Source organism: Canis lupus, chromosome 21 (genome assembly GCF_048164855.1).
Source record: "Canis lupus baileyi chromosome 21, mCanLup2.hap1, whole genome shotgun sequence".
NCBI classification, from domain to species: Eukaryota; Metazoa; Chordata; class Mammalia; order Carnivora; family Canidae; genus Canis; species Canis lupus.
Genome location: NC_132858.1, coordinates 44,124,044 through 44,136,355, shown reverse-complemented (window position 1 = coordinate 44,136,355; position 12,312 = coordinate 44,124,044). Strand labels below are relative to the sequence as shown.

The following is a 12,312-nucleotide window of genomic DNA, read 5'->3' as shown; positions in this document are numbered from 1 at the left end:
TTTCTCAAGTCTTTTCTGTGCTCCATGTTGCTTTCGAAGGAACCTTTCCTTTTTAAGATTTTATTTATTTATTCATGGAAGACACAGAAAGAGAGAGAGGCAGAGACACAGGCAGAAGGAGAAGCAAGCTCCATGCAGGGAGCCCGATGTGGGACTTGATCCCGGGTCTCCAGGATCACGCCGTGGGGTGAAGGCAGTGCTAAACTGCTGAGCCACCCAGGCTGCCCTGAAGGAACCTTTCTAATAAAAACCTCATTGTCTCATGCCTGATGTCCATTGGCCTGGCCTGCCCTTTTATCGGCTCCCTGGTTTCGGCTCCTGGGCTTCCCCCAACACACACCCGCTGTTTTAGCTTTACTGGGCTGCTGCAGCTGCTAGGGTATGACACAGCTGTGGGGACTGTACCTACCAGCTCCAGCTGCTTTAACAAAACACCACGGACTGGATGGCTCAAACCAGAGAAGTTTATTTCTCAAGTTTATTTCTCAAGTCCAAATCAAGGTGCTCACCAGTTTGGTGTCCAGTGAGAATCTCTTCCTGGTTCAGAGAGCTGCTTTCTTGCTGCGTCCTCTCCCACACAGCCAGGAGACAGATGATCTCTTTTGTATCTCTTCTTAGAAGGGCAGTAATCCTCTATGTAAAGCCTCCACCCTCATGACCTAATCTGCTGCCTAAGGCACCACCTGCAAATGCCATCACATTGAGGATTCCAGTTACAACATCAAATTTGGGGGGGGTGGGCAGGAATCAGTATTCAGTCCTGAATAGGGAGCTCGTGGATAGGCATTCGAGGAGATTTGGGGAATAATTAGTTACTATTATAAATATGTTTAATATTATAAATTAATATTTTATCATTTATAACATATAACATATTATAACATAACATAATCATTATAAATTAATAATTTTTATAATACAGAATTGTAAAAATTTATAAAGAATAAACTCAAATATGTAATCCCCTATTTTATAATGATGTGCGTGTCATTTTTAAGCAGCTTTAATAAGACAGGTTTTCCTTATTTGGGGACAAAAGTCTTTCCATGGAATTCTGGGAGTTCTGTACTAGATTTAATCTTTGTAAGTCAAACACCTTTGACCAAGTCAAACACCTCACTGAATCCTTGAGGAAATCACAACCCAGAAGGTAGAGTAGCTTGCTAGCAACGCAAAGCTCACTAGGTTCATCAATGAACCAGGAATCCAGACATTTTCATATTCTCATTTCAGTTCGCTTTTATATCCATTTTTCTTTCTTTCTTTCTTTCTTTCTTTCTTTCTTTCTTTCTTTCTTTCTTTCTTTCTTTCTTTCTTTCTTTCTTTCTTTTTCTTTCTTCTTTCCTTTATTTTTTCTTTCTTTTTCTTCGTTTTCTTTCTTTTGCTTTCTTCCTTTTGCTTCCTTCCTTCTTTCCTTCCTTCCTTCCTTCTTCCTTTCTTTCAAAGATTTTATTTATTTATTCATGAGAGACACACAGAGAGAGGCAGAGACACAGGCAGAGGGAGAAGCAGGCTCCCTGCCTGGAGCCTGATGCGGTACTCGATCCCAGGTCCCTGGGGTCATGATCCGAGCTGAAGGCAGATGCTCAACCCCTGAGCCACCCAGGTGTCCCTAGCTTCGGTTTCTTATATAAAATCCTTGAGAACATTTTTGAGCTTCTAGAGAACTTTAGAAGGATCTGGAAAACTGTGTGATTGGATAGCACAATGTTGAATGTAGGGAAGACAGATCAGGAAAATGTTGTAACGTTCCGTATATTTGCAATCAGTCCCTAGGATTTTTAAAAAAATCAACATATATCATTTGAAAGGCAAAGAGTTTTAGCTGTGAATTCCTGCAGATGATTTCAAATCAGCTCATTTCCTAGTTCCTACCTTCTTATACCTTCTAAGCTTTTTGTTATTATACTTTTGTAAACATTGCATCCTTTCTTCCGAGGATGTACAGATGGATACAAACATACCACATGACAGACGCCGTACTGCAAAAAAAGCTTCAAATTGGATTAGACAGCTGGGAAGGGGAACTTGGACGGTTGGAAGAGGCTTAAGGTCCCGTCATGGATTGCCTGCCTCAGTTATGTAAATGAGTTGGGTGGTATCAGACAACCTTTTAAATATGAGTAATTAACTCTGGAAAATGAGGTCAGCAAACCCTTGAATGAGAAGAGCGATCATTTCGATCATTTTGGTGAAGCAGGGGTCATGGACTGCAAGCATCGTGTGGACCACAACAGAATCAGTTCTGAGTTGCATCTGTGTGCGAGGTCACTTCAAATCAGCTCGATGGAAGAAAGGCAGTGCAGAATTAGTGCTTTGATTTCAAGATAGGTAATTGAAAATATGCTTTTGTTCCTGATACTAATCCCCATCCATGGTAGCTCCTTCTGCTGCCTGTGAAAAACGGGAAGAGGACGGGCGCTAACAAGAGAGGGCCAGACCACTAAGACAGGTGTTGAGTCGTGCATCACCCTGTGTGTGAGCTGTGATCTTTCCTGGGTATGTAATTGGAGGTGGAGGGGGACACTGTGCAGTCATTTTCATAGCAATACTAAGATTTCTGTGTTCTAGCTGAAGGAAAAAATAAATTTGGAAACCACTGAAGAACATTTTTTCCCACCACCACTGGGGAAATAGCTCTAAGAGGACAAAACCTTGCCCATGTCCATGGAGACTTCCTTGTGAGCTAAGCAGCGGAGCACTCTCCACATCAGAAGGATGGAGGAGAAATCAAAACAGTTAAATCTGAGATCTCCTGGGCATTCTCGAACTTACTTCCCCTTGTTTGGTGGCCGACCAGCCCCCTGTCTTGGCAGGGAAAACAAAACGAATCAAAACAAAAAAGGCTAGTGGAACAGATTCAAGGCACGTGAGCCAGCCAGGTGAGGTCTCGAAAGGGGAAGTTGCGATTCTCTTGTCTTCGGGTTTCTTTATGTTATGAGGGGAGAAAAAAATAGAGAATCCTCTCTGTCCTGTGAAGGGAAATAGGGCAGTGATGGAAGAAGCATTTATTGCTTTATAGAGCCAGTGGTGAGTTTGAATGGTGTGGTCAGTGTGAGGTTGAACTCAGATTCTGATGGGATGATCCTCGTGGGCTGAAGGGCTCACGCTACCCACTAGCACAAGGGTTTGCACAACAGGGTCCAGCTCCACAGTTTCCTTGCCATGTGACCTTAGGCGAGTTACTAACCTCTTTGCTCTCTGCATCCTCTTCTGTGTAGTGGCAGAAATAATAGGAAATGCATCATTGTGCAGTCGTGAGGATTAAATTAGTAGACGCACATGTGCCTAAGATGGTGGTAGAAGGATTTGATAAATGCCACCTCTGATTACGTCATCATGTCCTAATGTATAAATAGCAAAATTTGAGATTTCCCCATTTCCTAGTTGGTTTCATTTCTCCTACCTCATCTTATATAAAGTATTAAATATATCAGGGGTATCCCCTTTTATGATCCCTTGCTTACTAGATACTGCTTTATTTTTATTTTAAAATAATGGACAGAGATCCAGTGGGGAGGGTGCCGTTTGGTAGCAAGCCTCTTTTCGGGTGTGTGTGAGCCACTCACAGGCACAGCTGTCCAGTGGGTCATGCCTCCGGGTCAGCTTTCTCATCTCAGCAGGACTGTGATCCGGTCATGCCTGTCACCTTCCACACTGATCACGGATGACAGAGCCCAGTACCAGTAAGCTCTCTTCCCTGCTCAGGCCAGGTTCTGTCCCTCCCTCACCTCTGCTTATCCTGGCCCTTTCATCAGGGAGGACCTCCCGTAGTCTTTCCCAGCCATGGGCAAATGTCTCATGGGTTTACCATTTCCTCTATGGATATTTTACGACTCAAAAAAGGTTGGCTTTGTACAGTCATCGGCTTTAGAAATGCCAACGAGGATGGACACTATATTTGAGGATATGGTTGTGAATAAAAGGAGTCAAGGCACACCTTTTTTTTAAATTATTATTTTTTGTTTTAAAGATTTATTTCTTTCTTTTAGAAGAGAGAAAAAGTGTGAGCAGCGACAGAGGGAGAGAGAAACAGACTCCCCACCGAGTGGTGAGCCTGATACAGGGCATGATCCCAGGACCCTGAGATCATGACCTGAGCTGAGATCAAGAGTCAGTCACTTAACTGAGTGAGCCACCCAGGCACCCCATTCACAACCATATGTAGAGATATAGATACATTTATGGGCACACATACATATAAAATAGAAGATATGCAATGAACTTGGAAAGAATAAAGCTAATAGAGAGCCTTGGATAAAGGAGCTACAGGTTAACAAAATTGCTTCCAGTTTTTCCTATTTTAATTATTTCATTGCACTTTTTTTTTACTAATTAAACTTTTTCTATTTTCTTTTTTGATTATTAAATAACGAAGAAAGGAAAGACACAGTGGAGAGGATTTGTATGGTAAATAGTAGTAGGACAATAAGAGTGAGAGAAGTGACAAAATTTTAAGATGAAGAATTTATAAAATGGGCAGGTGAGGCAGAAAGTGATCATTAAAAGTTAACATTGTGAAGCATTTGCCAGTAAATAAGAGAATGCTTGGCGTGTGTCACCATATTTTTCCCTGGGGACCCTCTGGGGTAGATGGCAAATGGAGAAGATGTAACTTGAAGAAGACAAAAAGATGAAAGGTCACAAACCAGTGAGGGGACAGGGATAGAGTTTGAGCCCAGGACGGGCTGGCCCCAGAGTCTTCACCACAGGACCCCTTTGTAAAGAGACAGAGTAAATGAGCTGAAGAGGATGTATGACAGAATAATTGAGGAAGAGGAAGGATCTAGAGAAAAAGAAACCTAGTGGCAGATGCCTTGGTGGAGGTGCTGGGATGACTGCAGGAGCACCACAGGGAGGACAGGAGGTGAGGAGGGACGGGGGGCGCCGGCAGGGGAAGCAGGGCATGGAGCCAAGAACTAATTATTCGCACTAATCAGTATGTGGGGAGGCAAAGACACTTCCATTGGAATTTAATGAATATTTTTCTCCACTTGTATATGAGCTCACAGACAGAAGCAATACGCAGGAAATCAGCTACATTCAGACATTCACTGCCTGGTCTAAATAACCGTTAATAGGTGCCTGCTCTGTGCAAAGCTCGGTGTTTGGTGTTAGAGTTCACAAAAATGGCTTATGATTCCAGTAGGGAAGAAGAGAAAACGACCTTTCTCAAAAGCTACGGTTAAGGTAGTAAAAGTAAGAGAAATGCTAGACGATAAGGTCTAAGTGCAGAGAGGCAGTCCTCTGATGCCTGTGCCCTTTAGTGCAGTCGTTGTGGGGGCAAGTGGGCTTGATCTTGGCTTTGATGGAAGAGGGAGAGTTCAACAAATGGCTAGAAGTGAGGGGTACATTCCAAGAGTGGTGTCTGGAAACAGAGTCAACAGAGGTGCAAACCTGGACGGGCCTGGTGCAGTGGGGGCTGGGATCGTAGGCCTGTTTAGCCAGAAGGGCCTGTGGGTATTTAGGACTAATGGAGTCACAGGGAGGGGCTGGACTGTCCAGGATGTTGACTTTCAGACTAAGGGTTTTACTCTACAGGTAGTGGAAGTCTCTTAGCATTGGGTAATACATTAGTGTTTTGGAAGATGAACATGTCTATGTCTATGGAAACCAGCCAAAATATCCTAAGAGAATTTCCAGTAGCAACATGTAAAGGTGGCCCCATACACCTCTGGTTGAGCTGAACATAACAGTGTTGCCATTAAAAAAAATAATCTGGGGGCACCTGGGTTGCTCAGTAGGTTAAGCATCTGCCTTTAGCTCAGGTCATGATCCCAGGGTCCTGGGATCAAGCCCTGTGTTGGGCTCCCTGCTCAGTGGGGGAGTCTGCTTCTCCCTGTCCCTGCCACTCCCCCTGTTTGTACTCTCTCTGTCAAATAAATAAAATCTTTACAAAATAAAATAAGGAAAAAATAATGTGGGGTGGCACATCCATGAAGATGTTTCCACTTCTGTTTCCTTTCTGAAAAATTTTTCAGAGACCCTTGGCATCTGATGATAACAATAACGGCGTAGCATTGCAGTGGAATGTTTTGTGTTCATTGAAATTATAACTCTGAATACTGTTAGCAATATGAAAGATATTCGTGACATAATGTCAACTTCAAAAATCGAAAGTTTCAGGATTGCAACTTGGTTGAAATTACACAGTTCAGACAAGAACTCTAAGGAAACCCTGATATATTGGAGATGGGGAATTGTGGAGGAATTTTATTGTTTCCTATACTGTTTAAGAAAAGACAGACGAGTGATGAAAAGGATGAGTTGTGGCAATTAAAAGAGTTTCATTGATCTTTAGGGACTTTGGGGCTCTTGAGCTTCCTATTGCATGAATAGTAGTTATTTAGGGGTTTCTGAATTTTTGGGTTAGGATTCCATAGCTTTCAACAGATTCATAAACTCCTTCATTACTCATCCAACGCTTGGACTACTAAAATAAATCTAAAGGAATCTGAATGTGAATGCGCCCACCAACATTATTGTAACAGCAGTAATTGGAGTATTTAAGAATTTTTCTAAGAGGTAGTAGGTTTTACAGTTCAGAAAAGATTTGAAAATAATGTGATTAAAAATATCTCTTTGAGCTAGAGTCATTTGGGTAAATTTTTTTAGAGCAGAATTATCAAACCTTTTTCTTTTTTTTTCTTTTTTTTAAGATTTAGTTTATTTATTCATGAGATTTAGTTTATTTATTCACACACAGAGAGAGGCAGAGACACAGGCAGAGGGAAAAGCAGGCTCCCCCGCAGGGAGCCTGATGCAGGACTCAATCCTAGGACCCCGGGAGCACGGCCTGAGCCAAAGGCAGCTGCTCAACCGCTGAGCCACCCAGGTGCCCCTCTATCTTATTTTTATGAATATATTACTTCTGCATTATTCAAATGAGGTTTTAGATGTCAGAAGGAACGCCATTTTGAAAAATGACCTCACATATGGTATATTCTTATATAAAAATATATTCAGGTTGTCTGTGTGTGTCTAAATATGTAATTAAGAAGACGTAGGAAAAATTGCTTTGACACTCTAAAGCCCTTCAGCAATGTGTGGCTATTTGCGAGGGAGGAAGTCATTGCTTATAGCTACTGAAACATCCAGAAAATGGTGATGAGTCTTGTTTTACAACCGGTCATATAAATGGAAATCATTTACACTGGGAACCCTGACTATATTTCTGTTAAATAATTTGAGTATTACTGGAGCTGGGAAGTCCCGGGAAGTGGTTAGGGTCCATCATGTGAAATTACTGATATTTGGCCTAATGACACAGAGAGGCCATTTTATATAGTTTGAACCTAGTATGTTTCCTATTCCTTACAACCCTCTTTTTTTCCCCTTCTCATTTCTATCCCCATTGATATATTCTTCTAAATTTCAGTTCCGTTGCTATTCTTTGAATTGTCCGATAAATTTCTACGTATGTAAACGCAATTCTAAGAAGACTTTAAATGCAACGCAATTAGACATATGTTTGAAATGAAATGCATATCTTGACACGCATATGAGTAGCCATAGAAGAACTCTGTATGAGAAATTCTGGCTATTTTGGTACTCCTGTTAAAGTATGAGAGTTTGGACCACTTTCGTTGGCAAAAACTCTTTTCTTACAGAATCATTCTTAATTGTAACAATACCAGAGTTCCTTTTCAAAAACAGTGGCTTATAAAATCTGTCTATACATAAAACAAGGTGGGGCAGGAGAGGGGGCGGGGGAGATGGGGACTCAGAGAAAGAGAGAGAATGAGCTGAGAATTAGTGCATGTTTTGTTGGTTTAGATGGTGCACGGATTCAAAAAGAGAACCATCTCTGCTGTTCTCTTGAAATATTGAAAACTATACCAATTCGCTTCAAAAACATTTTCTCTCGATCTCCTTCCTTAATTCAGCATCACGAAGCCTTTCTAGAAGCTTGGCATTTTGCCTATCAGTAAATTATCAAAAAGCAATAGGATGCCAGTCTGCTGTGCCATCAAATTATCTGTTGGGTTCCTGGGTCTCTGTACTGTATTTACAGAAACAGATGGCTCCTGTGACACTTTCACCAAATGACATGGCACTAAACTTGTCTCCGCTATTGCAGATCCACATCTCTGAGAAACATGCCCAGGGATGCCTGTGACCATGTGGGTATAGCACGGCATTTCAGGGTGGAGGAGAGAATCACTCAGTTAATTCATTTTTTCCCACTCAGTTTACAGACTACCTCAGTAAAATTCTTTATCTCACATTCAACTGGTTAATTGACATCCTTTTTTAGTTCCAGTAAAGGAGTTTTCAGAGGAAAACATCCATCCTTTCTGCTCTGGAAGAGAACTTTCAGAATATTGCAGAAAACTGGCAATGAATGTGAACTTGGTCAAATATAAAAACCTGCTAAATAATGTCAAAAATAAAGATCATGAAGGTAAACTATACTTCAGGGTAGAAGTCTTGTATTCTGGAAGAATGCCTGAAAGAGTCATACATTTTCTCATTTATAGATAATATCTGATTAAATGTTGTTTAATATAAACACTTGCATGCATCAACTATGTACCAGGCATTGTTCTAAGTAACTTAAAAGTAGTAGCTCATCGGGGTGCCAGGGTGGCTCAGTGGTTGAGCATCTGCCTTTGGCTCAGGTGTGATCCTGGGGTCCTGGGATCGAGTCCCGCATTGGGCTCCCCATGGGGAGCCTGCTTTTCCCTCTGCCTGTGTCTCTCTGCCTCTCTCTCTCTCTCTCTCTGCCTGTCTCTCATGAGTAAATAAATAAAATCTTTAAAAATCTCTTAAAAATCTTTATGAAGAAGGTGCTATGTTATCTTCATGTTACAGATGAGGAATCTGAAGCACAGGGGTTGACTATGCGTCATGCATATTCATAATGTGTATACACATGCACGATGATATGTAGAAGTATAAAATTTGGATAGAAAGACTGAACATTTCTGATTGCATCTGTCCTAATCAAAATTTCGATACATAATTTAGGTTTAAATGAAGACGTGTGTCTGTAAAAAAGCACATCTAAACATTCGTAGGTACTTAAAATGGGTGTCAAGGTGTAGCATGTAGAAAATCAGGTCCATGCCAGCAATGGATACATCTGGACAACATGGGAGATTGAATTAGAGGAACAGAAAGCAAAACGTGCCACTCTGACGCCATGAGTTGCCTCACCTGGTCCCCCAAATGCAACTGTGTCTTTGAGAATCATGAGTCAGGCAGGACGCTAGGAGTTAATAACCTGGTGAGTTTAAAAACGAGATGTCCAAAATTTGATTTTTGAAGACAGAGCCGGTCTTGCAGAAGGAGTAATAGCTGTCGACTTCAACTTTTCCCAACAAAAACATATCACCAGGTGAAAGAACGACCTCGAAAGGCCCCCTTCTGCATGGCAGTCTGGGGGATGCTGTTTTCAAGTGGGACAAGATCCATTCTTGCCATAGAATGACAGGTTTGCTGATGGGCTTGGAGGAGCCTGCTAGGCCCGGTGCCTCCGTTTACCGCAAAATGTTTTGAGTAGCCCACTGAGGAACCAGTGTTGAAAAGTAAGAGGTCACAGTGGGAGTCGGAGCGAGGAGTGGGAAGGCAGAAGCATTTAGCATCTAATGGGGCTGCGGCTGTAGGGAAGCAGTGTGCTGAAATAATTCTGATTAGGCTCGGTCAGTCGAGCTGCATAATCAGACTCGGCGCTCTTCCATTCAGCCCTCGCTGCGAGGAACACAATCACGGTTTAAAGCACCATTTTAAGTGGTCCTCACACTGTTCTTTAAAATACAACCTTCTTTCAGGTTGCTGCATGAACCTTCTTTTTTTTTTTTTTTTTTTTTTTTTTACACCTGTGGGAATAGCGAACTGGGGAAAGAAAAGGTTATGTTAACATATTAATAGGAAAACATAGGCACGTTTTACTTTCCAATGGGGAAGCTTACATTTTTAAAATTCACTCCAGAGACATGGCTGGAAAATACCAAAAGGTGTAACAGGTATAAATCACACCCTGCAGCCTGCTTTCTGCTGCCGGCAGCAGGTGCGGTGGAGGTGGCTCGAGCAGCCGATTAGCTGGGACCGCTAATGACACACACTGAGCCGCAGATAGGTAGTTGGGAGCACGTCATTCTAAAGGCTTCCCTCCTCTGCATGTTTTAGGTTTTAAAAGAGGAAAAAATAAATAAATCAGAAAATTATTTTATGCTTTGCAAGTTTCAATTATGTTAAGCAGAAACAGATGTGCAGAGGTAGGACCCAGGCAGGATTCTCTGGTGTCTCTACTTGGTTGGGTTTTAAAGGTCATGTGGCTGTGGTCATTGTTGATCTCCTGACAATATGCTTTGAAGGAGATTGTGTTACATGTTGGTTGTGCTTTTGTGAGGAAAAGCGTTACTCCGACCAGGTCTCAAGAAGTGCTGAAAAGAGCTCCAAAGAAATATGTTCCCCCCATTGTTTGTGCCGGTCATTGTAATAAGCAGGGAACGGATTTTTAGGTTTGGTCTTAGGAAGTGAGTAACTTTAATTGAAAATTTTCTAAATGGGCACTTTCTGAGCTGTATCACAGCCAGTGAAGGACTTAGAAGCCTACTCCTCTGGAAGTTTTCCCGGAGAGCCTTAATGCTTGAAAAATAATCATTAGAAATTCAAGCAAAAACAGATTGGCTTAAAGATTCGTGGCAACCCCCACCACGAGGTCCTACCAGACGTCCTACATTTTAGAACACCTTCCACGACTTTCTTTGGGTCTTCTGAACATGCTATGTGACTCTGATGTATTTACCCCTGTCATGAAAACACCTGCTTATTATTGGTTATTCTCATGTATCCGTAGTATCTGGTTTATAAAAATCATCACAGACAACGTTTACAAGTTTTTAAAGTTTGAAGAAGTAAAATACTATTTTGCCAAAGAGTTGTGAGCCACTAAACAGATTTTTCTTGCTGCTGAGTGGATCCGAGGCAATGTTTAACCTCCATTGTATTGCCACAAAGCCAGGCTGATCGCCCTGGGAGGCCCTGAGGTCTGAGCCGCTTCGGATTGGCTGTGCAGAGGACTCTAACTTTTTACTGCACATGGTCCAGCCGCACCAATGTTCAATCTGCAGAAACGTGCCAGGAAACGTAAGGTTTTCCTTTTGCTACTGGGAGGAGCCGGGAAGCAGGAAGAGAGCTCGGTTTCTGAGGTAGCGTCTGTGTCTGCTTCTGGGCAAGGGGACGTGATGTGGGCTTACTGGGACCGGTTGATTTCTGTTCTGCCTCTCGGGTATCATTTTAACGATTTGTTGAAAAACAGAAGCCAGGATTAGAATTGTAGTCCAGCCATAAAGGAGCTCTACGTTCCCTGTTCATTGATTTGGTTTTATGTAGTGGCCTCATCTGGTTAGTGGAGTTCGTATCCGAAGTTAGGACCTTTCACGTGGCTTGCTGTGAAACACTTAGAAGAGGGACTTGGGTGGCCCGATGCCCATCAGATTTAGTTCAAGTATTTTTAGGCCAAATGTGGACACATTTACTAGAAGAAATGCTAGTAGGTTTATGTTTGCTGGAAGGGTACAGCAGGCAGGAGGGTGTGTTGCCTTGTAATCTCAATATGATTCATCATCCCTTGTAGAGATATCTGTTCCATTTTCATATTACCTGACAACAGCTTTCCAGACAGGGCTTCTTCACCCTTATCTGCTGCATTCCTGTTGTTGTTGTTGTTTTTTATATTGTAATGCAATACTGCCTATGCACGAAGTGTGGCGTAAGCTTCACCAATTTGCCTTTTGGATTAAAAAGAAGATTCTGTTGTCATTCTTCCTGTGCTAGCTTGAGAATTTTCCCCAAGTTTTCTGTGTTAATTCTGTATTCCAGAGAGTTGAGTGGTCAAGAGGATGAGAAAGGGTGGATTAAGGGCACCTTTTTTTTTTTAAACGCCAAAATGCCATAATTGGATTTGTTAGCTTTAGCTCATGAAATATCTTCAAAGACCACCTGTGAGATTATATTTAGCGTCAGCCCGTTTTTTTGAACCTCATGAAATTAAACACAGTGTGATTATACTCACGCAACAGAACTTGCATCCTTGAAAATACCCCTCTAAATCCCCGGTATCTGACTTTTATTGCAGCTGGACCCAGAGCAAATGTGCTGAAAGACATTCCTCTGTTTTCCTAGGCCAGCTTTCTCTTTTCTGTTCATATTTTCCATCGACGGTTGTAAAAGAGCATGAAAGTCACCATAAAAATAATTTGTGTGTTTTTATACAGTGCTTTTCAGTTTTGCATGATCTAGTTTGATCCTCTTAACCATCTTCTGTAGAAAGGACAAATCTTATTATCTGTTTTAAGGATGAGA

At 41.9% G+C, this 12,312-nt stretch overlaps 1 protein-coding gene across 20 annotated transcripts in view; it reads left to right on the top strand.

The window, feature by feature from the left end:
* The window catches only part of NRCAM (neuronal cell adhesion molecule), a 275,104-nt gene that overhangs the window by 109,117 nt on the left and 153,675 nt on the right, over positions 1–12,312 (top strand). Inside the window, exon 1 of one of the 20 annotated variants that reach the window (XM_072791583.1) lies at positions 11,137–11,156. The exons of the other annotated variants lie outside the window; for them this stretch is intronic. The gene's annotated coding sequence lies outside the window, so the exon portion shown is untranslated. Of the gene's footprint in view, positions 1–11,136; positions 11,157–12,312 lie in introns of those variants that run through there. 20 annotated transcript variants of the gene reach the window in all.